Below are 27,902 nucleotides of genomic sequence, written 5' to 3'. Positions count from 1 at the left end.
ATTTAAACAAATAGCCAATTTGATTTTAATAAAATAAAATAATATGTACACAATATTCATTAATTATAGACTATATCTATAAAGTTAAGCGAAACACATATTTTTACACGTTTCAAGTAAAAAAGAAAAAAATATTTTCCATTTTGTAATAATACTAAAAGTTTGTAATACTTAATTAATTTGATATGGTATTAAATAGAAATATTTTTTTATTTAGAGTTTAGTGTTTTGTTCGGTATACCGATACTACTTTAGTGATTTTGATTTACTGACACATTTAAACAGTATTAGACTAAACTTATATGAGATCTGGTACTTACAGATCCACTGCATTATAAGAAAATTGTCTACCGTTAACTTAATCCCTCAAATGACTCACAATAAACAAAATTGTCTTATAACATTATTCATTTTGCTAAAAATGGGAAAATTTAAAATTGGATCCATATTCTACAACGTTTAAGAGGTCCTTAATGTTTCTAAATTTCATAACTTTTTGAGAAAAATAGCATTTTTACCTGAACATTGTCAATATACGTCAAAAAAGAACAATTTATATTAATGAATAAACATTTTTTTCAAAATAATTAAATATAGTTCTCCCCTAAAAATGTTTATATCTCATAACAAATTATTCATAAAGTATTTATGTACCACTTAAAACACATTTTTTTTAACTTCCAACTTTTTAAAAACGCAATTTAAAAAAAAAAGATCTTAAGGGATGTATCAAGTTAAAAAGAAATGTGTGCTATACGCAATATAACAATACCCGGTTGTTCCCTTTTTTTTTTATTAATAATATTTTTGGAAAAAGACTGTATAAACACTTTTAAAAGATAATTACGTATCATAAGTTGTTATTTTTTATAAGAAAGCTCAGTTTTTATTTTATTGACAATTTTAAGGTGAAAATGGAGTCTTGTATGAAAAAACATGAACTTTAAAACCTTAATGAGCGAAACCCAATACTCTAAGCATTGATCAGTATGGCTAAAACATGACATTTCTTTGTTTGTTTTTTTTACTAAAAAATAAAAAATTTGTACAATATATCTCACCATTTTGAAAGTAAAAAAAAATAAGAACCACTCTAATATTAATATACTCGTACAAAAATTAATAATAACTATTTTGTTAAATGGCGTAATTTGTATAAAAAAATGATCATGTATCATGATAATTATTTTGATGGATGAGAAATTGTTTTCAAACAGAAGTTCGTCATATGTTTTTCCTTTTTTTGTTGTCAAGCTCATATGTAATATAAATATAGCTGCAAAAACTATGACCTAAAATGCGTGAGATATTTTTTTAATTACCAATCCGAACAGTTTTTTTCATTTTTTCAAAGCTGTTTTCATATCAGTTTATCTCTTTTTTTAGGAGTGGTTGATTCATAGCATAATTCCTTTACTGGAAACTGAGTTGGATTTGTTTTGATTTGATTCATGTTATAGCTGCTTGAAGCTAATATAATGAACCCTCATGAGAGCTAAGATACTCTTGCCCCAAACATTCTTCAAATTATCATGAATAGCATGTCAAATTTCTGTTTCTCTTATTTTTACATACCGGTTGCTCATATTTTATACAAATCCGATTATGAAGTAGTGATTGGAAAATGTCAGTAATAATTCATTTCCCAAGGAAATCCTGGAGAATCTTTTCTTCTTTGTATAATGTGTGTATCCTTATGAATGATAATGATGGAAAGTAACACAAAGGATTTGTTTGGGATTTATAACTGTAAATCTCTGATTAACTCAGATTAGAACTGAGAATCGACATTGGAGCATTTCCTTCTAATATCCTTACTAGATACGAAGCTAATACAATAGCTAAGCAACTCTTCTCTAAAAAAATCTTCATTGGTACAGTTACCATGTTAATTTTCAGGTGTTTTTTTTTTTACAAAACAACGGCAGTTCATATGAGTTTAAACTCTAAAAATAGATGTGTCCTCTTATGAAAATTTGCTTTAATTAAGCTCTTTGTTCAGATTAAATTGTCAAATCAACTAACTCCATTATAATATTTATTTACGCTTACATGTTTTTAAAGTTTATATTCATTTAAGAATTATTATTTTAATGACTAAATAACATTACAATGAGAAGTCAAATATCTTTTTATTTTAGGACAATTTTGGTTAGGGTTGAGTATCGGGTATCTTTTTTGGAACCAGAGAAAGTTGAACTTTTGGTTTTAGTTGAACCCGGGTATTTCATTACTTGTGAGTAATTTGTCAGTATATATTGTTAATGACTCGTACAAATAACCGGAGTTGAGGAAAAGTCCAACTCAAGTCTCAAATCTCAAAGTCTTTGAATTTTTCAATCGAGTTCTCAAATTTCCTTCTTGTTCATTTTAAGTACATAATTATATTATAAATATAAAAACAAAATAGTGTCTTTCAAGTATACCTTCACAAGTTCTTTCAAATTCTTTCCAAAATTACCGGTTGCCAAGAATCCAATACCGATAATCCATACTTATTTTACTTTTTTACATTGCAAGCCTTTTTCAAAAGTTTTTGTGCAATCGGGGAAAACATTGGATTTTTGTAAAAACATGTACAAAATCATATTTTATAATATCTTTTTTTTTTCAAAATCTAAAATAATATATATATGAAAGCGGGTCAAGTTGTATTTTAACTTTCCTTATAGCGAGTGGATTGTCAAAAAAAAATAATAATTACATCTGCATCACTAATATCTATGTATCAACAAATTACTACACATATATCTGAATTTAATTTAATAGGTATACTTCTAAAGTATGCATTAAACAATTAAAAATTTTGAGTCTTAGATAAATAATTTGAAGTAATTTGAACGAGTAATTAAAATCAGATTTTGAGTCTTTAAATATTCTCCGACTTGGCATCTTTGAAAGCAGAACTATATCTGGTTCGTTTTCATTTTTATTTCACCGAAGTAGCTAAACTGGAACAACAAATACCTTCAAGTTCTCTTAAAAATTGTATTTTCAGGATTTTGGCTAGTACCGAATCGGTATAAATTGAAACGTGAAAGTAGCCAATGCTAAAATCTTAATTATAAATCAACTTTGAATTTAGAAGTATTATTTCTAATTCCTATAACCCTATTTGAACCAAATGAATTACAGCTACTTTATTCGTTCACTGGATAAAATTCTAGCACCTTCCATTTGTTTGGATGGTTCCAAATTCGTTCCAAACTTTGACTATTCCTAAAATAAAAACTTATTATCAGCTGTGTAATGCTAAAAAATAAATTAAACGGAACACTTACATACCTGGTGATAAGCATTAATTTTCCAGTCAACCTAAAGTTCCAAGTATTATCTTTCAAGTCCATGTTTCCCCCTCTAAAAATTACTGTCAAAAGTACATAATGACAAATTAATGAAACGACTCTAAATGACATGAAAACTTTGCATCTGAGGTGGAACAGAACTTCATATTCTGAAACGGCTCATGTGACTTCTATTAATAAAGCATAGCTCGTGCTGATGAAATGCACAAACCAGATTCCTTTCTCCAAACAATAACTCTCTTCTTATACTTTCATCCACATCTGTGCTCAGAAATTCAGCTCCTCATCAGTGACAAGGTATGAGTAATACTGTAGTTGTAAAATTTACTGTTTATAAATGATTTTTTTATTTAAATAATATTTATTATTTGACTCTAACCATATTTCTGTGAAAGTTTTGTTTAAAAAAGGCAACATTTGGTTAAATACTGGATAGTCTAGAACAAACTAATAAATTTTAAGTTATTACTTATGGGAAAAACTGATTTGGAACTCGATTGATGCATCATTTCTCGACACTCCTTCCAGAATCAAATTGGCTTCAATTTCTGGAAAGAGACAACTAAATTATGCAAAACAGATTAAAGTGGCCCAAATCCAAATCTGGGACCTTTTGGTAAAAAACTAACATATTCTTAAATGAACTTTGTTTTGAAAAAAAATAAAAAAAATGAGAAGTCTTATTTATCATGTGTGTGGCCTAATGGAAATGTAGGATTCATTACGGCTGAATGAGTCACAGTGACTTAAGACCTTCCCTGATTTTGGGGCTCTCCTATATGTCTATAAATATTACATTTTTTTCATAGTTACTGGATGCAACCGAGATCCTCAATTAGTTTTCCTTCATAATCAAAACCAAATACAACCGAGGTTTTGTGGGCCAAAACGAGCCATTTGAGTTGTTTATCATAGTCTTTTTGTAAGTTAAAAATGCTACCATTGTTGATAAACCACCTCTTTTGAGTAAGAAAAAGAATAGTATGTCAATAAACCAATCTTTTTTGTTCTGCTTAAAAAAAAATCTTATTGGTAGCGGTAGGTTTTTTTTAAGCGTAAAAACAATTATATGTATCCATCCAGGTAAAAATCTGAAGTAAAATTACAAGGAAATCACGAGAAGTAAGTAATTATTTGTATTTTTTTTTTTGTTAAATTACAATAGTTTGATGTAAAAAGTGATTTTATATAGGATAAGTACACCCTTCAAAAATATCTATATATTCAATCATCACAAATCATTATTCAAGATAGACATAAAAATTATCATTTATGATATAGTAACTACATACATTAGCTTGGATACGGTGTTTATTTCACAGTGTTAACTATATGATATCTCGCAACCTTCGTCCCAATAGAGAAAAACAGAAGCTTGAACTCACATGGTAGTGAGTAGAAGGGAAAATAGACGAAATCAAGTCTCAAGTCTTTGTGAACACGTCCAAGTTCTTGAATATTTTCATCAAGTCTTCAAATTTCTTTTAAGCTCACTTGTACTCAATAATTAGAAAGTAAAGTCTACAGGGTGTCCACAATAAATTGGAACTACTTTAAACTTCCTCCAGATCCATAATGTGGATATTCGGGGTTAAAGCATACTAATATAAAAGGTTGCGTGAACAATACTCTTTAACTTTCACGACAATTGTTTTGACAACAAACAATAGTCATCATGGAACAAGCAAGGAGAGACACCATCCTCGAATTGGCTCGCATGGGACACAATCCCTCTGCTATCTACAAGCTTCTTAACTACCCCAAGACCACGGTGTACCGGGTCTTCAATGCCTGGGAGGTTGAGGGGAAGGTCTGCTGCAAGGCCCACAACATGAGAAGTGACTGAATCCGCACTCCCCGCTTCCTTGAAGGCCTCCGGAAGTCCATCAAGGCTTCGCGGGGACTTTCTTGTCCAGGTTTGCCAAGAACCGTGATTGATCCAGCAGCTGGTCTCCAAGGCTGTGAATGAGGACCTCGCGTACAGGACATACCGAATGTCCAAACAACACATCCTCACGGCATCCATGAACACCACCAGGCTCACCAACGGTAAGCGTCTCCTCAATGACCTGAAGAGCCATGGAGGAAGAATCATCTTCTTCTCCGACGAGAAGAACGGTAGGGGAAGTAGGAGAGGGAGGTGTGCAAGGTCAGCCACAAGAGCATCGCGGCCCTGAAGGACTCCATTACGAGGGAGCGGAATGCTGTCGATTCCACGAAAATCATCAGGGCATGCAAATCCTTTAGGGGCAGGATGGAGAAGATGGTGGCTGCTGAGGGAGGACATGTTGAATAAATTTATTGTTTAATATCATGTCCAACTTTTTCATATTAACAAATACACTCCAAATTCTATTTTTATCAAGCAGGTTGAATTTTAAGATAGTTCCAATTTATCGTGGACACCCTGTATAATGTTCAAGATTTATATGTGTTTTGCATATATTAGTACTTGAGTACAATATAAATTTCAAATCTTAGCTCCCTAGTCCAAGTCATGTTGCAAATCTTTTATTGTGTGACGAAGCTAAGTCACTAGCCCTCAAAATATGGATTCAAGTCCAAGTCAAGTAGTTAGTATAGAGTCCAAGGCCCTCACCTTTGGTAGCCAGCCTAATAAGTCAACCACATCAACTGTTCATGAACTCTTTTATGAAACGAATCAAGTAATGAAGAAGTTGAAGTATTTTTTTATGAAAAAGGGGATGTGGACTTTGTGTAAGTACAAGGGGTCAAGTATTAAAAAGATATTCAAACAAGTTGTAAACGTGGATAATTCAAAATTAAACTATAATGGACAACTGATGGAGAATAATTCACCTCTTCGAAATATTTTCGCAAAATATCTGAATTTGTTTGAAAGTTAGGGTCGATTATGCGTTTTAATGTTTTGTGTGAATTTGACCTCTTAAAATGTAATTGCATCTTACAATTGACATATAAAACCAAAATCAGTCTATAATTTTTGTTTGTAATCTGGCGTACGTTCACCCATAACACTCGTTCAACTTCGTTGGGCGAGGTTATTATAGGAGAAAATTCCTTGAGAGAAATAGTAAGAAATACATATAACTCTATATAAAGAGCCATCAAGAAGAAATTGTACTCCTGTCCTCTAAGAAGTTGAACATAAGTAGATTACTACTTATTAGTTCATACATTTATAAAAAAGAATAAATTAGGAAGCAGCCAGGACATTTATTGTATCTCGCAACCTTTCATTATAAAAGAAACAGAAAAAAAAATCCACAAAATCGTTTGGTAGTTTACCTATTCTTCCCAACGGTAGAATTGTTCACAACTTAATATGAACAATTTAGAAATAAAACCAATCAACATTTGGAGCACTGATAAGGGAAAAAGAAGCAGATAAATCGATAGCTGACTACAAAGTACAGTGTCAATTTTGGTGTTAGAGAGGTGTAGCTGTGATCAAAGTGAACAAAGGAATCGACAGCTGATTACAAATCAAAGAATAAATTTTGTATTCTCCGATAACACCATTTATTTGCATTTAAATAATCAAGATAGTTTGAAAAACTCATTTATTTGAGTAAGTCGGTTTTATGTACATGGTATCAAAAGTTACGAAACACGAATGGTGTATACAGGAAATTCCAAGTAATAAAATTTAATTAAAAGGTAAAATAGAAATGAAATATATAATAATATGAAGGTGCCCCAGAGGAGATGTGTGTAAAAGATAATGGAAATTATTTCTATGTCATTTGAAGTCATGACAGGGTATGCATGACTTGGTGTAAAAATGGAGGACAATTCATGGAAATGGGTGGATACAATACGGAACATATGAACATGATTTTACACAACCTTTCATCAGTGATTCGTAATTTTTATACGAAAAAAACAGAAATTTTTTTTATATACAGCTTATATTTCTTAAAAAAATACATTTTTTAATAAGCCATATATGTAATAGGATTTTATGAAAAAAAGGAGGAAACACTATTATTGTTTTTGAGTAAAGATGTATCATCAATTATTTAATTAATAAGCATATAAGGATAATTATCGTTCTAAAACTAGACTATTTTGTTGAACTAAAATCACAACTTCTTCTTTCATAAAACTAGGTCATGATAAAGGGAGATCAATCTATGGTCATTTATTTGTCTATATGAAGTACAACTATAATCCTTAGAGGCCTTCTCATGGAGTTCCCTCGTCGCTGCAGTAGCAAGTCCTCGCTTTTTTTCTTCCTCTTCGGCATTGCATCAACTACCATCATATGGAATTTAACAATTCATGTATTGGATAATACAAACTTCTTATCAATTACTATTATTCCAAATTTTATCTCAGACTCTAATATTTTATCCAATAAATGCCTCAACGCTCTTCTTAAGAGCAGTGATATGTGTTTTTATATGTCAACAGTCTCCTAGAAGGTGCTTCATTAATATTTTTTATTAATTCCCCATATGCAGAGTATTTGAAAATATTTCCCTAATGAGTTCCTAGGTTTCCAACGTAGAGTGAATACAAACACTATTCTTGGACACCTGTATAAAACATTATGATATATGTTTATACATATTTACATGCATACATAAGTAAATTAAGATGTCGCGTTAATGGATTTAATTATAATATTAAGGAAATTTAATCTTGATATGAACACCATAGGTAGCAATAACGGCTTACAGGAGGCGATTGAATTTGATGCAGTTACTTTTGATGTAACCACCTACATAAGAGAAGCATACGGCTCATAAACAAAGTTCATTAAGGCCTCAAAATTTGAGGGGATCGTATTTTTCTGACCTGGAACTCTACTTCGTATCAGATACTATAATTCAGGCGAATCAGATCTGATGATGAGGAAGGGCATGAGTTCACCAAACAAAAACTGAAACTGAACTGATGGCTCACTTTTTTACCATCACTGCTATCTGGGGTGATACTTTTTGGGCTTGTAAAAAGACAGCACTAACCTCTTTGATTCGCCTTGACACGATAAATCTTGAGACATTGACATTTATGGTCATCTCTATTATGGAGAGATGAGGGTGCTCTTTAAAGGTGTTGACTATAGCTACGGATCTTTAACTCTGAATTTAACAAGGACTAATTACTTAATCATTCCTTTACAAATTCTTAGTATTACTCTCTGCCTTTAATGAGCACACTCACAAGTAGTTAATCTATGTATACATAAACACGTCGAGCTTTTTATCCACTCTCAACCTCGACTGTCAAAAGAGAAAGGAAAAATGTGTTACAAAATATATGATAGCCAACTTGCTGTCAACTGTTCATTATTATGCAGAGAATAGTAATTAATTATTATATATATATTGAATTGATAATTTTATCAATGACTGAATATACAGAAATTGTAATCGAAAGTCTTTGATTTATATATATTAATTAAAAAATCCAAATCCTATGTGATACCCTTTTAGAATTTATTATGTGTAGACTCAGCTGCTTTTAATTATATAAAAGCCAACTCAAGAAAATTAATGAAAACTGATAAAGGTAAAATACACTGCCTTTTTGTTTATTTCAAAAAACTGATCGTGAGATGTACTCTCATCAAGAATAATAATAACAGCATAGGAAGATTAAAATAACACTGTTTCAAGTTACAACGGCAAAAAGTATCGCTTTTGTTTAAGGTAATATGTTTTACAACTCTATAGTCAACATATACACCATAGAAATTGACTTTAATTTCCTAAATAAGATGGATTAATTATAGTACTACGATGTTTAGTTATACCTTCATCCGTGTAACTCCATCTTATCAATATGGATAGGGAGGAGGGGAATATATGTATACAAACCGCCACAACCCAAGTTTAAAGTCGTTAAATGGGATTTAAGCCCTTGGATTCGTACTATTCATATTCGAGTTTCCAACTTCTACTGTAGTTTTCTTCTTTTTTTCTTTTGGCATTATCATAATTATAAGCTCTTTGCCTATATTGGTTGAAACAAAGCTATATTTGGTAAGGATTGATGAGGGCATTTATCTTTATTCATCTTCCCTCACTCAAATTAATAACAAAATTAGCATAAAAATCATAGATAAACTGTAGTAAAAGGTAGATAGCAACTATATTTATTTTTTTGTTCAACTTCACAGAATGCTAATTAACCTTTACAAAAGACGATTAATGTTTTTTTCTCTTTAAAAAATATTAAGAAAATTAATAAAAACGTTGGGTAAAAACTTTTAAATAATTTTCTGTCTCTAATTAAATCGATCACCTTGAAGAATCTCTAATTAATAACTCAAACGATTGAATTGAATCTCAGATCAAATTATTATGAACGAATTTTGTGTTTAAATAGATTGATGATCATTACCAAAAATTAAAGTTGGCAAGATAAGGATTGAAATATTTAATATACAGGGTGTCCACGATAAATTGGAACTACTTTAAACTTCATCCAGATCCATAATGTGGATATTTGGGGTTAAATCAAACTAATATAAAAGGTTGTGTGAACAATACACTTTAACTTGCACCACAATTGTTTTGACAACAAACAATAGTCGTCATGGAACAAGCAAGGAGAGACGCCATCCTCGAATTGGCTCGCGTGGGACACAAGCCCTCTACTATCTACAAGCTTCTTAACTACCCCAAGACCACGGTGTACCGGGTCTTCAATACATGGGAGGTTGCGGGGAAGGTCTGCCGCAAAGCCCACAATATGAGAAGTGACCAAATCCGCACTCCTCGCTTCCTTGAAGGCCTCCAGAAGTCCATCAAGGCTTCGCCGGGGACTTCCTTGTCCAGGTTGGCCAAGAACCGTGGAGTGAGCAAGCAGCTGGTCTCCAAGGCTGTGAATAAGGACCTCGGGTACAGGTCATACTGAATGGCCAAACAACACATCCTCACAGCATCCATGTAGGCCATCAGGCTCACCTACGGTAAGCGTCTCCTCAATGACCTGAAGAGCCATGGAGGAAGAATCATCTTTTTCTCCGACGAGAAGAACTGGACTGTCGACAGAAGCTACAACGTCCAGAACGACAGGTGTCTTGCCAAGGAGAGAGAAGAGGTCCCTGCGGTCTTCACCACAAAGTTCCGAGCCTCCGTGATTACCCTGGGTGTCATCTGCAGCACCGGTGAGGCGATGCCTCCTTTCTTCTTCAATCCCAAGGAAAGGGTTAACGCGATAAGGTACTGCAAAGTCATGGAGGAGTTCGTTATCCCCTGGATGAAGGATACGGCCGCTGGGAGGGAGTTCATATTCCAACAAGACTCAGCGCCCGCACACATCGCCATGAGGACCACTAACCTCTTCAACTCCCACGACATCACATTCTGGGATTGCAACACCTGGCCCTCCAACTCACCCAACATCACATTCTGGGATCGCAACACCTGGCCCTCCAACTCACCCGACCTCAATCCGTGTGATTACTACTGGTAGGGGAAGTAGGAGAGGGAGGTGTGCAAGGTCAGCCACAAGAGCATCGCGCCCTGAAGGGCTCCATTACGAGGGAGTGGAATGTTGTCGATTCCGCGGAAGTCATCAGGGCATGCAAATCCTTTAGGAGTAGGATGGAGAAGATGGTTGCTGCTGAGGGAGGACATGTTGAATAAATTGATTGTTTAATATCATGTCTAACTTTTTCATATTAACAAATACCCTCCAAATTCCATTTTTATCAAGCAGGTTGAATTTTAAGATAGTTCCAATTTATCGTGGATACCCTGTATATTTCTTTTAAATGGGCTTATTGGTGTAGTATAACCTCGTTATTCACACTTATTTGTTCAAGAAGGAGTGTTGAGAAGTGATACAGTCGAGTTTAGAATCCATTTTCCTCATAACAAATAATTGCAAACAGAATAATCCTTTTACGATCCGTGACGTAAATCCATTCTTCAAAGTTTTCTCTATTGTTTTGTCAAAACACTTTTACGTTTTGATTTTTCTGTAATATATTTCTTAGGATTCATTTTGTGTAATTTTGTGTATGTAAAACAATACATACCAGATGGATTTAAAAACTCATACAATTCCAAATTCTGAAATTGTATGAGACTAATTTTAAAAAGTCCGGTGCTACAAAGCATTTATGAAATTTCAGCTGAGAGCAAACGTTAATTATTTTTTAATTTAGCTAGGAATGGCATTAGAGAGGAACACAGAACTCAAGATCACAACTTTAATTCATGCGGGTCACACTCTAACTAAGATTTCATAACTAATTGGATTGGTTAAGAAGACTATTTATTATGTAAAAAATAAGTTGAAAAGGATTGCAATGGCAAGAGACTCATAGTCAACCCTCATAACTTAAAGAAAATCATAGGGAGAAGTCAAAATTCCCCCTCCCCCCTACAGTACTAATGTCAATACTTTTGATTATTCCTTCTTATCGCAGGTTGAGTTAAAGGCATGTATGTAGAAAACGTGATTCCGATGACATCTGTGAGTTATAATCCCTCCGTTGGAGAGTTACTACCACAGTAAAAGCTGATGTCGGCAGAATTGAATAAATAGTCCGGTATATAGTGATATTTATTAATATACAGTATCTCCAAAAATGGATGGTGGTTTGAAAAAAAAATCATGAAATAACCTAACCAAGTGATTTTTTTGGCGAAAAACCTTACTTACTCCCAATATGACGACCTTTCAGCTTAATACATTTTTTTATGCGTTTTGGCATCCCTTCATATCGATTATTCAAAGTATCGGAAAAAAAAACTTAGCAAGCTTTTGTCAGTTTTTTTTAAATTCATCCTCTGAAGTTGCTGGCGTATTTTCATTGAGTTCCCTCTGGACGAAACTTCACAAATTTTCAATGGGAGACAAATCAGGACTGTTGGCAGGAATACAAGTTGTCTGAACACCACTTTTGTGACTTTTTGGAGTGGTGAGCAGGGGCATCATCCTGCTGGAAAATGGCTCTTGATGTGTCAGACAACATTTTCCTCTTCAAAGGAAGTCCAGTTTCTTCAGTACGATAAAATGCTGACATCAGAAACTTGCTGAGGATCTCTGATACGTAGTACTCGGCACTCACAGTTTGGTTTATTGGAATCAAGTGAACATCTGACACTGCCTGGTTGATAACGGCCCAAACCTCAATTTGTAGAGGAAATTTCACAGTTGGAGTGGGTTCCACATATCCCTTATCTCTAGCCCAAACCCCATCTGGTGGGGGATTTGGGGCATGAAATAACTCAAATGGACTTTTATCACTGAAGAAGATACATTTCCAGTCATCTGCAGTCCAGTGTTTCTACTCACGACAGAATTGAAGCCGGGCCTTCCTTTGCTTTTCTGAAAGTTTGGGGACTAGACGAGGCTTGCCTGGCAAAGCATTCAAAGAGTACCTTAGGTAGCTGTGGGTAGATGACTTGGATATTCGATAGCCCTTTTAAGTTAATCTTGCTGCAAGTTTCACTGTATTTTGCCTCTTTTTGTCAAAGATTTTGAAATCAACAGTTTGGAAACTGTGATAATTTTTTTTCTTCCTTCCTCGACCCTTCTGATTTGCGAGGGGTTGGCCATCCTTCCTTTTCTTACACCAACTCTCAATGGTCCTGAGAGGAATCTGTAACCTTTGAGAAACGTCTCTCTGCCTTGATCTATCCTAAATCATGCTAACAGCCTTGGCCCTGATGATCCCCAAAGAGTGCTCTCTCACTATTTCGGATATTGAATTTCAACAACATCCTGTGGTGTTTTTTGAACCTCTAAAGCTCTAGTGTTCTCCACTGTAGGTACAGTGAACAAATAATTGGATCACTTTGAATATTTGAGTATGACATGTTTTAATTTATTCATTCTGGATATTGTGTTGATGTTGAATGAAAAAAGAAAAAAAAAAGATAGACACCAAGAATGTAAAGGTGTGTCAGTATTTATTGTGGAAATTATGATTAGATTTGTACTCGCCCATCCCTGTTATGAACCCTTTAAAAAAGTACCAAATTTTCAAATCCTCACTTAAAGGCATAATTCTTACTATTATTATAGTTTTAAAAAAAATCAGTTTAGAAACGTAGGCTATTTTGAGAAAAACATTAATTAAGTGGCTTTCATTTGGAACGGTTGTACAGTGGAGAAAATAAGTATGCAATCTTTTAACAATTTGAGCAGAGAAACATCCTTAAGACATTCCTCTTCCACCTCTTAACTGCTGGTGGAGATTGTGTTCTTGGGGTTATACTCAGCATTTTTCTTCCTTCAAATACTTTTTTGTTTGTTTATATATTGTATCTCACTGTTACAATAAGCTGTTATTATAGATCTTTCTTACTTATGTCAGTAGGCAAACTTACATAATTGGGATGGGATCCAATACTTATTTTCTCAATTGTATATACAAACTCAAATTTTACAAAATATTTTGGGTTTTCTTTTCTTTTTTTTTCACTACAAAATAAAAACATATTTCGTACCTTTTGGCAATTATACGTTAATTTTACATTTTAAGAGTATATACAATGAAAAAAAAGCATAAATTTCCGCCTATATCAGTTTTTCTAATCTGCCACATTTGTTTAGTCTACGCAGCCTCATAAAATTAAGGCATCATATGTACATACATATATGCGATTGACGCAATTTTTCTACATAAGGTTTGGTTTCAAACCAACTGGGATGTTGCAGTTCTCAACCACGAAAAAAGATGGGGGAATTGATCAACCAATGTAAATCTTCAAAAGCTCAAGTGGGAAAATATGAATAATCTCTGGTAAATATGAACAGCAACAGAAAGAGAAAATTAACTGTTTTTCTGTCAAAACAAAGGTTTTTTGTTATAAAAATATGTATTATTTCAATATAGTACAAGAATGTAGAGCAGGGACTGTTTTAAAGTGAGCGGGGCCTATGGTATAGATAAGTGTGCGTTACCCTACTGCAAAGGTGAGCCCACTGATTCTAGTCTGGTTGATATACTCATAATTATAATCAAAACATATTTTGCCACAAACTAAGTATATTTTTCCAACCCCTATTTACAACTATAGGGACAAATAAATCCACAATAATAGTTGGCCATCATTCTGAATTTAGACTTTATTTAAGTTATATCCTTTTATTTGCAAGGATATTTATATATTCAATGTAGCGTAAATAGATGGAAGATGGAACAGATTACTTAACTTTTTGACATCAATAAAGATGTCATTTAGCAAATATTATACCTTGGGACGACATTTGTGTCTGATTTGTACGTATCTTTATGATTAAGGACATTGCATTCCTTTCAATTGCTCATGTAAATTTATGAACAATCATTTTTTGACTAGAATTATTTTTCATTTAATTGAAATATCCCTATAATTATATAAAAACCCGTCCAAGCGTTGGGAGCACGGCTTTATCTTAGTAATATGATAATTTAAGCTATATTTCCCCCCTAATTAGTGAATAATTGCTTTGAATTCGATATCGCTATTTATAACAATTTTACAATTGTCAACATTTATTGAATAAAAGTCCTATAGTTAGAATAATTGGCGAACTGCTACCAGCTGATTTTGGACCTATATTTTTTTTTGAAGAAGTGCAGGACAAGGATTTTCTATTTATTGATATTAGAAACAGTTTTTGCAGGACCATTACGTTCTATAAAAATACACTGCTAATGATATAATCCCCAAAACTTATAAGATAAAGTAGTTTTGTAGTTAATTAAAGAGTAATTTGTAATAATCCTATAGGATATCCAAGGATTATTTGCGAACTAAATTTGGGCTAAAATTGACCTTTTGTAGTCGTTTCTCCACTTTTTATCAACTTTGGTCCTGGAGTAAAAATAAAATTGGGTATAACATGAAAAAGGAAACAAGAAATGAACGGCTAAATGCAGACCATTAAAAACTTTTTTGTTCATTTTTCAATTTTTTTCTGTATTATCGCTTAAACATTTAAAATTAAACAGAAAGCATAAATGGTACTTATTTTTCACTGAATAATCAAGTTTACTTATTACTATTGTGATCCTCGTGATATATTTACAACTAAAGTAATAAAGCAAAATTTATTTGTCTTTTAGAATATTTGTCGAGGGATACTTTTTGAGTGTACTCTCAATATCTAAAAAACTTCGTGAATACTTGTTCTAAGAAAGTACAATGTAGCAACGAGCGTGTGCAGCTAAAGCTCAGCACGTCATATTACAAAAGTAAATAAAAGTGGAGTAAATATCTAACTAGGTTATTAAAGCAGTGTTAGACTGTATGTATGGCTGTTCTTCGTCGCCTAATAACTGCAAACAATGTGGGGTATTCCCGCTAATATACTATTTACCCATTTTAACACACAAAGTATTGAAGTCCATGGCAGGATCCTGGGTGAATTACGAAACAAGTTAATTAACTATTAATTGAAAAACAAAGTGCAAGTTTTAGTCATTGAATCCCCCCTCAGAATTAATGGTGAGATTCAGGTGGTGGCATAAGCCGTTACAGTCCCCCCTGGATGTACTCGGAGCTCATGGACGTCCAGACCATGTTGGCAAAGGTCTTCATTGCGCAGTTACTGCTGTGGTGTCTCCTGCAGGCCTTGGATTCCACGTGCACCTAGTTGGAATATTGTAATGGTTGATGTCTTTTGTTTGCGGTGCTGCCAGAAGTCCTTTTCCCAAAAGTGTATGTTGGCCTGGAGCTACTCTTGGTTTTTCTTTACTCTCCATCTTGTTGTAAAATCCAGGGAGAATAGCCAACGATAGATTGATCCATGGGATAACTTTGGTTTTTGAGCCTACTCATCAGCTTTCCCCCTGTGTCCTAAAGGGAACCACACAGGATTCATGGCCCTCCCGTTGGATGCAACCAGCCATACCATCCTCCCTGAAGCAGGGTGTTTGGTGGTGGAAACATATCAGTGCTCCACTGCTACATCTCAAAATGTCACTACTTGATCATTCTGTCTGTTGAAGAGAAGATCAATAGTAAAGGTCTTCTTATCAAAAAAGATCAGAATGAGTCCGAAGGTTCCCTTGAGTGGGTTCAGGATCTTTTTTGCACGCTCCACACGGACTTTTCTCTGCTCTTCTGTCAACAGAGGCAGCAGAATACGACGAAGAGACTTTCCTCCTGCATTTTTTAGAGCCCTAGACACCGCTGATGGGGGCTTGTTCATCTGTTCGCATGTCAGCAGTTGAGGAACTTGGAGGAGCGTGACTGACATGGCACTGCATGCACTTGGAGAGTGTTTGAGGCCATTCCCGACCTTAAACAGTAAATTGTATTCCTTGAGGTACAGTCTGCTCCCAAATCGCATTCTGGTACAATCCCGCGTGGAGGAGCGCTGCAATATCAATCCTCTTTTCGTACTGTGTGCTCATGGGGGCAACCGCTAGTTATGTGTTCTACAACGTAACTAATTGGAGCAGTGTATAAAATTACTCTTAACCTCTCAAAATTTGCATGATATAGTTGAATAATTAATAAAAGTTTAGTATGACGTCACTATAGATTATACAAAGCCATATTGTCTCTGCATATAAATGCTTAATTCCTTCAATAAATAACAAGTAGGTACATTGTATATTTACAAAAGAATGTTATTTATTACTATAGCTGATATATATTTTTACGACTCTAGGAAGTAGTAAATTTTCATTGAGTCCTAATGAATACATAGCTATGAAGTTAATATATTCATATGTTTGTGGTTCCAAAAGAATAAATTATTTAAGGTTGCAATGTACAGTGTACATCTAATATCTGGTTTACAAATGAATGAATAATGTTACAAATTACCTTTATGTTTATTCTCTATGTATCAACAAACAGTGGTGGCTAAAGAAAGATGATTAGTACTTGAAATATGCTTATTAATTATTATTGCTGTCAGAACCTATGATGGAGTGGTGAGTGATGGTTTTTATATAACTTTTATGAATATTAATATAAATTATTGTTCGTCTCCTCTAAAACAGAATGTTAATATATTTTGCAGAATTTTGAAATTAAGTTATGCACCTTACAAATTGTAGTTAAAAGGATGTTGGGCACACTTTCAACACTTTATGCAAGACTCTCAATTACTCTGAGATTGTTGGATTTATAATTCCAAAATTTTATATGTCTACTACTGTTTTAATTTAAAGGTTCTGAGGGTCAAAAGTTATTTTCATACATTACATATGAATGGAAATTATCCCCATAGCCTTAAATGGTTGCAAATTTTATCGATCTTAAGTTAGAAATTACAAAAATTAGTCTTTATATTTTTGATGAATGAATTAATAGACTTTCCCAAAATGATGAATTATTTCATTTTAGTATGTATGTTATAGCAGATTAAAATATAATAATATTTATATTATAAATCACTGGTCAATATTAGAAATTGGAGAAGTTCACTCTCACAACCCTCTTCAGGATCCTGCTCTGAAAACAAAACAAAAATGTTGAGAAGTGGGATTATATAAAATAATAAACAGTACGAGGAAACAAGTCTTGCAACTGTTTTCTATTTTTTCCCCCAAAAAAATGTTAGTTTGAATTTTGATAAAGTTATATCTACTAGTTGAAAAATAAATGATGAATAATTTCATTGATAGGACTTAAAAATCACAAAGTTTAAGTTATAAGCCTTGATAACAAAAATAAAAACAGCCATGTATGGAGTAAGCACAAATCAAAAGATAGTACCTCAAGGGATAGAAGCGATGATCAATCCATCAATATGAATAATGGAGAGTATTGATGAGAATTGAATACAGAATAGTTCACATAAAATCATTTAACAGATTTTTTATTTTCAAATGATTTGTTTTTATTTAGTTTTTTGATCGATTTTATTATGAATTAATTCATTTTTTGGCGTTAATTCTATCTTTTTATTAACAGTGTAATACTCTCTCTTAATCCTGGAGTGTTATGTTTTTTATGTTATCTTCAAGATTTAGAATGTTGAATTACTAAAATATAAAATAAAATTAAGAAATTGTGATTAAACTCCAGAAAAAAAAAAATCAAATGATATTAATTACATTTACAGAAAAAACATTAAAAAACTTATTGCATAAAAAAAAAATATATATATAGCTAAGCTTCGTCAAAAATACCTTTTGTTGATTTTAACTGACCTGATGGATGTCTTTTGCAGGTTTGGGGTCTACTACACCACAGTTTACATGACCATGGGCATCTACAACGACACTGAAAGTTATGCCAAATCTATTTGTTCTGAATAAATGGTAGTTGCAAAATGTCAAAATCACAGTGGAAGAGACACCAAGAACTTTGTTTTGGCAACTGGGGAGGGGGGAGTGGATCTATAACTGTGATCATACCCCTTTCCTACACATACAACACTATTCAAAGCCACCTAAATAGCAAGTTGGGGTACAAGGGATTCTGGTCAAAGGACTTCTGGCCACCGTAAAGTTCGATACTGAAACCCCTGGACTACTTTGTGTGGACACATGTGGAGCAGTCTAACTGTGCTAGCCAACGCCATAGTTAGAGTCTCTTAAAACAGCTGTTGACCTCTAGTGGAACAACATCTCTACCTACATTATCACCGTGTTGAGGCCTGCATTAGTGGAAATGTTGGAATCTTTGAAAAATAAATGGATGAGCCAAATGTATTACCACCTTTTACTACTGAGATACATCTTGATAAAGTTATATTAAAATATGTACTGCATATTTGTGGGCACCAAGTAAATATCAGCTTTTAACCAATGTCTTGAAGAAAAGTAAACCAAAATTATTGATTTTGTTTAATAATAATTGGCATCATATTATAATATACAAGGACGTTCCTTTCCTTTTTTTGTAAAGTTTTTTTTTGTTTATTACTATGTGTACAATAGTTATATTAATGTTAATTGTAATATTTAAAAAAAAAAAAATTTTTTTTTCTTTTCGTAGTTTTTCTTTTTCTGATTCTCCATCCATGATTATTATTGGGATTTTTATCATGGTAATGAATTTTTATGCATTTTTATTAGGGGACAATTTATATAAGATTAATATTTCTAATAAAGTTGAGTAGATAGATGAATAGTTTATCTGGTAAATACCCTATGCGTTTTTATTTGGGGACATACATCGCTCAAAAATAATATTATAATATAGTAGATAGATGTAATTGGAATGTACACTTTTAAATTGTATGTTTTCTGATATTCGGGAAAAGGGTGTGTTACAACTATTCCGTCTAATTACAATCTGATATCTACGGTACATCTTTAAAAATGACATTAAATATCTATAAAGCATAAATAAACTAAAAAACACATTCAAAGCTGCAAGATGGTATAGATATCCTGATTCTTGTGCAAACAACCAACCAAGTAAACAACGCACATATCCTAAGGGGATATAAACAAACTAATAACACATTCATCACCGCAAGATGGCGCAGAGATCATGGATCTTAGTAAACAAAATACTCTACTAAGAACTAACTTTTTATCCGTTTTCATAAGTTGATTCTAGTATGGTTCAAAACAGCTGACATTACGTTTTATGAATTCAAAAAAGGTAATGTATATATATATCAAGGACTTCGTGCTGTTTTTTTAAACATTATGGTACCTGTATATTAATAACTTCTTCTGATCTTGATCAGAGTAAAGTCCAAAAGAATGTCTAGATCACCGGCACCTGAATGTATTTCCAAGTGGGAGGAGGGTAAATTATATAATGTTAACATCATCAGTGGAAGTATTTTTTTATGGGGAAAGGGTCTTTTTTTTTTTTTTTTGACAATTTTGACATAATATTTTATTAATGCCAAACAACATAAATTTTTGGGTTTGATACTAAACTTGCAGGAATATTTTTTTATGTGTATCTGTTGTGATGTTTGAGATGTGTGAAAACTCTGCAAAGGCGGGGGGATAGATCATATGATCCCGGGAACACCGTTCATGGTAGTATTCTGTATTTATAACATTCTTAGTTGTTGTTTTTAATGTGATTCGGACTTATCTAATCAATCAACAACTATTTTGCTGAGTCTAGTAACTTTCATCTCTTATTCTGACATTTTTGAGTCAAAGATATTTTATTAGGTATCCTTATTCTACCTTCGATTATTATTTATTTATTATAAATAATGAAATAACATTAATTGATATTAATATAAATATATTATAAAATAATTTATAAATAAAGTGGTAAGCAGTTGATACTTATAAATTTCTTCCAAATTTAGCATTATGTGAAAATAACTATTTTAATAGAATAAACCAACTTTCAAAAGTTGTAAGTGAGCTTTTCAGTAAATTGATTTTTCTTTCCAGTTTCTTTTCAATAGTAGAAAATTAAGGTGCATACCTAAAAACCTATACACTTTTCATTTGGAAAAACAAAAATTAACCGTGCAAAAAGGATGATATTGTTTAAATATGTTGTAAACGTGTTTAACAACATAATAATTCAAAACATTGGGAATTTAATCAGAAGTCAATTCGAAAATAAAAAAATAACGTTTACTTTTTTATCAAAGTAGTACAGGAAAAACATATTCCTTCAAATGAAATAAAAGTTATTTGCATAATACGAATAAATAGTAGACCTTTTATCATTTATGTCTTTCCATACTTGACAATAAAAGTAGTTAGCATGATTATAACATAAAAAAACTTATATAAACTTTCGAAGAGAGCCAACCTCCACTAAAAATAATATCTCTAGAAAATGACAAAAAACGACACAAATTTGAGTTTTGTCCTAAAATTCTCAAAATTTAAATGTAGCTATGTATCTAAGTTTCTTAAAAACATTATGGTCGACTATTTATTTTACTATTTTGTGTGACCTTGACTTTTCAAAATTTAATGGTCTCGTACAGTTAACATATATAATTTTACTGGAAATTTCAACTAAAATCGGTTTTTAATTTTTTCTGTAATTCTGCTTAAAAACAAACAAAATTGTTGAAAAGTGATGTTGATTTTACATTTTTAACATTTGTGTGTCACCTAGATCTTTCAAAGTTTAATAGGATCTTACTGTTAATATATAAAACCCTTCTACAAAGTTTCATCAAAATCAATCGCTTACTGTTAATTTTTTGTAATCCTTTTTACAAACAAACAAACTAAGTACATAGTAATGTTCAAAACCGTTTACATGGTTATATATAATGTGATTAATGTCATTTTTATTCGCCTAAATAATGAAAAGATCTACAATTTAGTGCTAAATTACTCTACAATTTTGTGCTAAGTTACTATCCAATTACAAATTAGATTTTGTAACAATTTGAATTAAATGTACTTTTCTAAAATATGACATTTTTTTGCATCCTATTGTATATTTAGTTTTATAAATTTAACCAGGGCCGTTACTAATATATTTTAAGGACCAATGACAATTTTGATACAATAACTTTTTTATTTAATCAGATCAGAAAATTTTAAAAATGACAGCTTTTTGGAGAAGACAAATTTTAAAAAAATGTATTTTTTTACTACGATACATTATTTATTTTCAATTGTGGTAAAAAAAATCCAAGTTTATATAACAAAAGTTATATTTATTACATAAAATATTAACAAATATGGCATACATTTTTTTCAAGAGGGTGTATAAGTGCTTAAAACTACTTCCTTCTTTTGTTAAAAGTATAATATGAAATTTTGAGAAATACGTCTAATACTTAAATTCTACTCTATTACAAGGCATATACTAAGTAATGGGTGTAAATTTAATTATGTCACACTTTAAATTAATGAAACACTTTTGAATTTTTCTCGTAAGTATTTATTAGCTCATATTTGATATTTTGTCATATTGTATAAATAAAAGAAAATTCCTACTTTATTCAACATGAAAAAGTCCGTTGGTCTCAATTGCGCACCTTAATTTGCCCTATAATGGACGAGCAAACCGTAATAATGTTGGAAGACAGCTCAAGTTTTATAAACTTTGTTGAATTGTTCGGTTTTAAGGACACTCAAATTTAGTACACATTTAGCACAGCCCTTAGTCTCAATACCCGTGGTTAAGCTGTAGTTAGGGGATTTTTATCAGGCCAAGATGGAATTCAAAAGTGCTTCGGTTAATAAAACGTCGTATTATTTCATGTACAGTTTACCAGGGTACATTTATTTTTTTACAAATTTCGAATACTTTGGCATTGACGAGGGGAACATCCAAAACTGATTCCCAATTTCTTTTGGCATCTTGAAAATGCGTTGATATTTTTGAAAACTTTTTTTTTTGGTAAGCACAGAACAAAATCAGCTGAATATTTTGTTTTGCATACTTCTAAAAAATGGTTTAAAAAAGTGTGTAATAATTAAATTAACGCTCTACAGAATTGTATTAGAGAGCTAACTAAAGGATGAATGTGGCATGTCTATGAATAATAAAATGAGTTATGGCCTTACTTTCAGTCTTTTCAAAATTCGTCAGGCATATTTTAAACATTTTATCTAATTTGAGTATAATGTTGTCATAGTAAATTAATTTAGATATAAGTACCAATATGAGTAAAATTAAAAAGTTTCTATACTAAAAATAGGATAAATTTTTATTTTTTAGTTTAAAGTAGAGCTTTGTCATATAATGAGGAAACGAATCCCGAGTTTTATACACAACAAATTCATAAAACTAACCAAATGCTTTCAACTGTATAGTTGAGCGAATAATGTAGTCAAACTAAGCCAAATGTCTAGTACTTTAATACATGGGCCCTTTAAGTTGTGGGCCTGGGTCATTCGCATTTTTCCCTCTGCCTTGCTTGACTTCTAATTGCTACACTATCTTATACTACAGCCTAAGTTTAGTTTACTTATATCAGTTTGTTTACAATCGAGAATGGCAACGTCTCGTGGCGCACTTATACAACTCCCTGAATGATGCAATTTTTATAATATATTATTATTTGTAAATTCAAATTCAAAATTGTATAAATGGTATCCTTTTTAAATTTTTTTTATTCACCCTCTAGCTACCTTGCCACTACCTTACAAATAATATATTATATATTTTGTCATCATTTTAGTAAATTATTTGTCGTCAAAGAAGCTTCATTGCCAAAAGGCTCGAATTATTACAATCACCAAGATGAAGATGGATGATTGGTTGGAGCTTTGTACCAAGAATATGTTCATTTAAAAAAGTTAAGCACCAAAAGGAAAATTAACTGCCAAAAAGTCAAAGGATTCCAAGAAAAACTTTGAACAACAATGCCATTTTTGGCCAAATTATTGATAAAATCTTAGAAAAGAGCAAAAAACGAGGTAGAAAAATTATCAATTTCCAAAGATGTTTTAATTTTAAAGAGTGTGAAGACTGAAAGGAAAGATGCGTACATTGGGGAATATATAACTGTTCCAATATTAGAAGGAACACGTCTTTTGCAGTTTGTAAAACCCGACTTTTCAGCAAAGTGAACGGTTGTCAGAGGTAAATGCAAAATCATTGACGTACAATCATTTTGTTGAAGATAAAAAATATGATGACCAAAATAACGATGTGAGTTATGAAGCCCTCAAAAGGTCATACTAAACAGGTACAACTATATTTATCCATCACGACGCTTTAAGGTCTCCAAAATGCGTCTTTGACCTCTGCAAGTAAAAAAGTAAGGTCAAAAGCAATCTCAACCTATATACATTCCTTTATATTTACATGCAATAGGGATTCATCTGACTAATAGTGTTAATCTAAACTATTAGTCAGCTTATAGGTAAGCAATAATATGAAGTAATGTTTGATTTTAAATTGATTTAAATATCAATATGTTACTATTCAACCACTACTGAGAAATTTCGATGCATAAATACAACCTTTTAATAATTTAATATTTAGTAACATATCTATTCTAGAAGGAACAAATTCAATTACAATTATAAGACAATATAATGTTTATTTTGTACTCAAAATAACTTACTTTTTTCAATGTTTTCAATACAGTACATAACAAAAAAAGTTTTGGTTCATAAGCATTTAGAAATTGAAATTGTGCAAGGAGGAATCGTCAACCAAATTTTTGGATTTGTGTTCTACTTAACCTGTTGCAGTATCAAAAATAAGGTCCGCTGATTTTGATAATGTTGTAGTAATTGTATCACCCTAATATATAGGCAAGTAAATCCTACGCATATATTAGAGTGATGGTTTTTGTTTTTTTCTTGGTAACCCATAAAGTTTTGTTTTCATTCATTAAAGCTTTTATCATTATTGATTCCTTCTTGAGGAGAGAACATTTAGTATAAAGTTCAAACGAAAGTTTGTGTGCTTATGAATGGTAAGACTGAGGATTTGTAGGTAAGTTCTTAGTGTAACCCTCTGTTGAACTCGGAAAATAGTTGATGACCTACATATTTTGCAGTGATTCTTGCATATGTCATTGTTTTATATTTTTTGTATTTATTTCCATCGTATTATAGTGGCTTGAAGTTAATATAATGAAACGTAATGGTAGCTAAACTGCTCTCACCTCAAAGAATATTTAAATTGTTAGGGTTACCTTGTTATTTCGGGTTTCTTTTTTAACATCCCAAAAATGCTTAAGATTTACAATATATGTATACATCATCTATAAGTGACTTACTTTTATGTTTGGTAGAAACTGATAATCTTTCATGGGGTTGTACAGAGAATACGCTCTATTGTGTTAGGCATCATGATCATGTATTCCAAATACTTTTTATTTAAATTCCTTTGAAACCAAATATAAAATATATCATATTTGTATTAGAAGTATGTATTTTGATCAAATTCAAATACGCGTTAAATGAAATCTGTCAATCAATAGATCCTTCAAAAAATACACTAGAGGTAAATCCCTGCTTAGATGTTAAAGTGTTTCTTTAAAATATCCTTTAACTCTAGTTTTTTTAGTATGTCACCCTACCAATATTCTCTTAACGGTTTATGTACTAATAACCTATAAAATATATTTCAATATTGCGTTACTTTTTCGACTAACAATATAACACAAAATGTTGTTGAGGGCATTATAAATCTCGAAAATAAAAATCAAGAAATGGAGAAGGTACAAATTTACTACTTTACTTACATGCTTTACGAAGTGGCAAAGATGGTTTATACCTTGTTTGGTGGCCTTGATGTAGTTTTAATCAATCCAGGGATAACTTGGGGGCTTTGGGAAGGGCCTTAAATACTTTTTGAAGTTGTGGTGGTGGATTTTAACCTACATGGTGTGCTTACTGTAGTCTTTAAGAATCCATGACATTAGGGTTCATTTTGAAGTGCTCGGAGGGGACTTAAATGGGTTGCAAAGTGATGACAGTGGTTTTTAACCTTTTTTTGTAGTCCTGCCATTGCACAAAACAAGTTTTTGGGGAACTGTTTTGTTATTTTGTTAGTAAAAGATGGAAAAATTTCCCAAAAGCAAATTGCCTAGAACTGTACAAACAAGTCTTTATTTGATAGACATATTTAAGTAAGTTATAGACTTTGTATTTAAATCATTTAGATTATTTAAGATACCCAAGAATTTTTATTTTATATAAGATACATATATTGACTCCGATATGACCTTTTTAAAACAAAATCTCTCAATTTTGTATGGTCAGGATCCGTTTTTTATTTTTAAAAAAAATGTTTTGAGTGGGAGGGGTTAAGTCATACGCAGCCCGTTTTTTTATGAATTAGCAGATCTAAAAGTATTGTTCCCTATTTCAATTTAGTATTGTACTGTTATAATTGTAGAACGACGAGGTTATCCTTCCTGATACCATTTTAACTTTGTTGTAAAATGTTATCCATTGTTCAAACACTAGCTTTAAAAAAAAAAGATTTACTAGGTATACGAAAACTACTTTTTTTTTAAAGTTTCAGAGCCTTAGCCTTTTTAATTATTCGAAAGCGAATTATGCTACCTTAGCCGATGGTGGAGTTATTTCTTTTACACTTTCATAATAGTTATTAATAGTTCAAGAATCGAATTCAATCTTTTGATGTTTCGTAGCAAACTTATACTTGAGATATACCTCTGTATTCATCAAAATATTTTTGTTCGTTCGCCAACGTAGTTTTCAAGACTTTTGTGGATTATTTTTAATAACAGTCCTCATATTTCTTCATATTATTTCCATTTGTGAGTTTAATATCAGAAATTGTTTTTGAGACTTAGACGGAGTCTGAATTTTTTTTTGTTAGTTTAGTCACAACATTTGAGAAGTTTCTAGTAATAGTAAGATTGATAACCACTGTCAACTAAGCGTGAGCTCATTTATAGACTGATCTTCGTTCAAGCCTTTAGTGAGATTTAGAAATTGTGTAATGGAAATAAAAAGATTAAGATAAAGACTACACTAACAGCATTTGGAAAAGGCCTGATAATAAATCGTAGTAGGAAGTTTATAATGATTTTAGTATGACATTATAAATTATTAACTTAAATTTACTATCAGCAATGAGAAGTATTACGAAGAAAATAGAAAAAATTTAATTGTTAATATTGAACAAATTTGCATTGAATAAATCAATATATACCTGAATGCTTCAATTATTATAAATAAGATATCTACATATGGACGATTACACGCAACCAATATTATTTTTTTACAAATTAAAATATTCATTCTCAAATTTCAAATGAGCTTAATCATTGGGATTCTTAAAAACAATTTTAACTGATTGTAAAATATATTTGAAGACTTCCGTCTCTCTGTTTGTTAAGTATAGACTCCCAAAGGTATGAATTGATTGTGCAGTTCTTGACAGTTGAATCCCTTACAAGACACGACTTTTTTTTTAAATCCCCAGAGTGTCTTTGGAAAGTCGTAAATGTGATTTTGCCATGTTTGTAAGAATTTATTGTCCTATTTAAAATTCGGTCTTGATCAATTGTATAGGTTCATTTCTCATGACGTTATCAATGACGTCATACGAAGAATTTTATATTTATAAAACTCATGTAATTGGCTATGGGAGAAAATTTGTACAGAAGATTTTGTATGACGCACTCAAAGAGAAATCTGAAACTGTGTCCTTAATGCATTATTTTATACAATTTGGTTTCGACAATTTAGATCAGATGGTTCAATCAAAATGACTGTAGATGCTGGATTCATTGAATGTCTTATTAGTCTTTCATTTTAATAGATGCATTAATAATTAGGTTGACAAAAAATGTTGAAATAAAGTATAGTTTAATCCTACGTTAAGCCCCAGGGCTGTTTATCCACCTCAGAGATTTAAATATCCTTTTAATATATTTAGTGTATCCTATTTTTGCTTTCACTTCTATGTAACTTCTTAATTTGTCTTATACTTCTTTTTTTCATATATTCTGTATATGGCACTTCATTAGTTTATCGAGGTTTGAAAGAATATGGTTTATACATACCTTGTTAATATTTATATATATGAAAAGGGTATGAAGGATGCTTCATTTTCTTCTATTATCAGGTTGCGTTATATAATGATTTAGAAATAATCTATTATTTATAACAGTCTACAAAATTTAATATTCTTTTTTCAAACTACAAATTTAGTTTATTAATTTACTTGTACATATAAAATATAGAAGTAAAAAAGTATTCAATTTTTTCCCTCATGTTTATACCTATATAAAGAATAGTTTACCCAACGTTCGCAACACGAGAAAAAAAAGTAAAACACTCCTGTGACTTCATTTCTTAACCGATTTTATTAAAATTGTCACAAAAATGAGCATTATATCATAAATTTG

The sequence above is a fragment of the Lepeophtheirus salmonis genome, chromosome 4 (assembly GCF_016086655.4).
Source record: "Lepeophtheirus salmonis chromosome 4, UVic_Lsal_1.4, whole genome shotgun sequence".
In the NCBI taxonomy this organism is placed as follows: Eukaryota; Metazoa; Arthropoda; class Copepoda; order Siphonostomatoida; family Caligidae; genus Lepeophtheirus; species Lepeophtheirus salmonis.
This window is presented reverse-complemented; position numbering follows the sequence as displayed.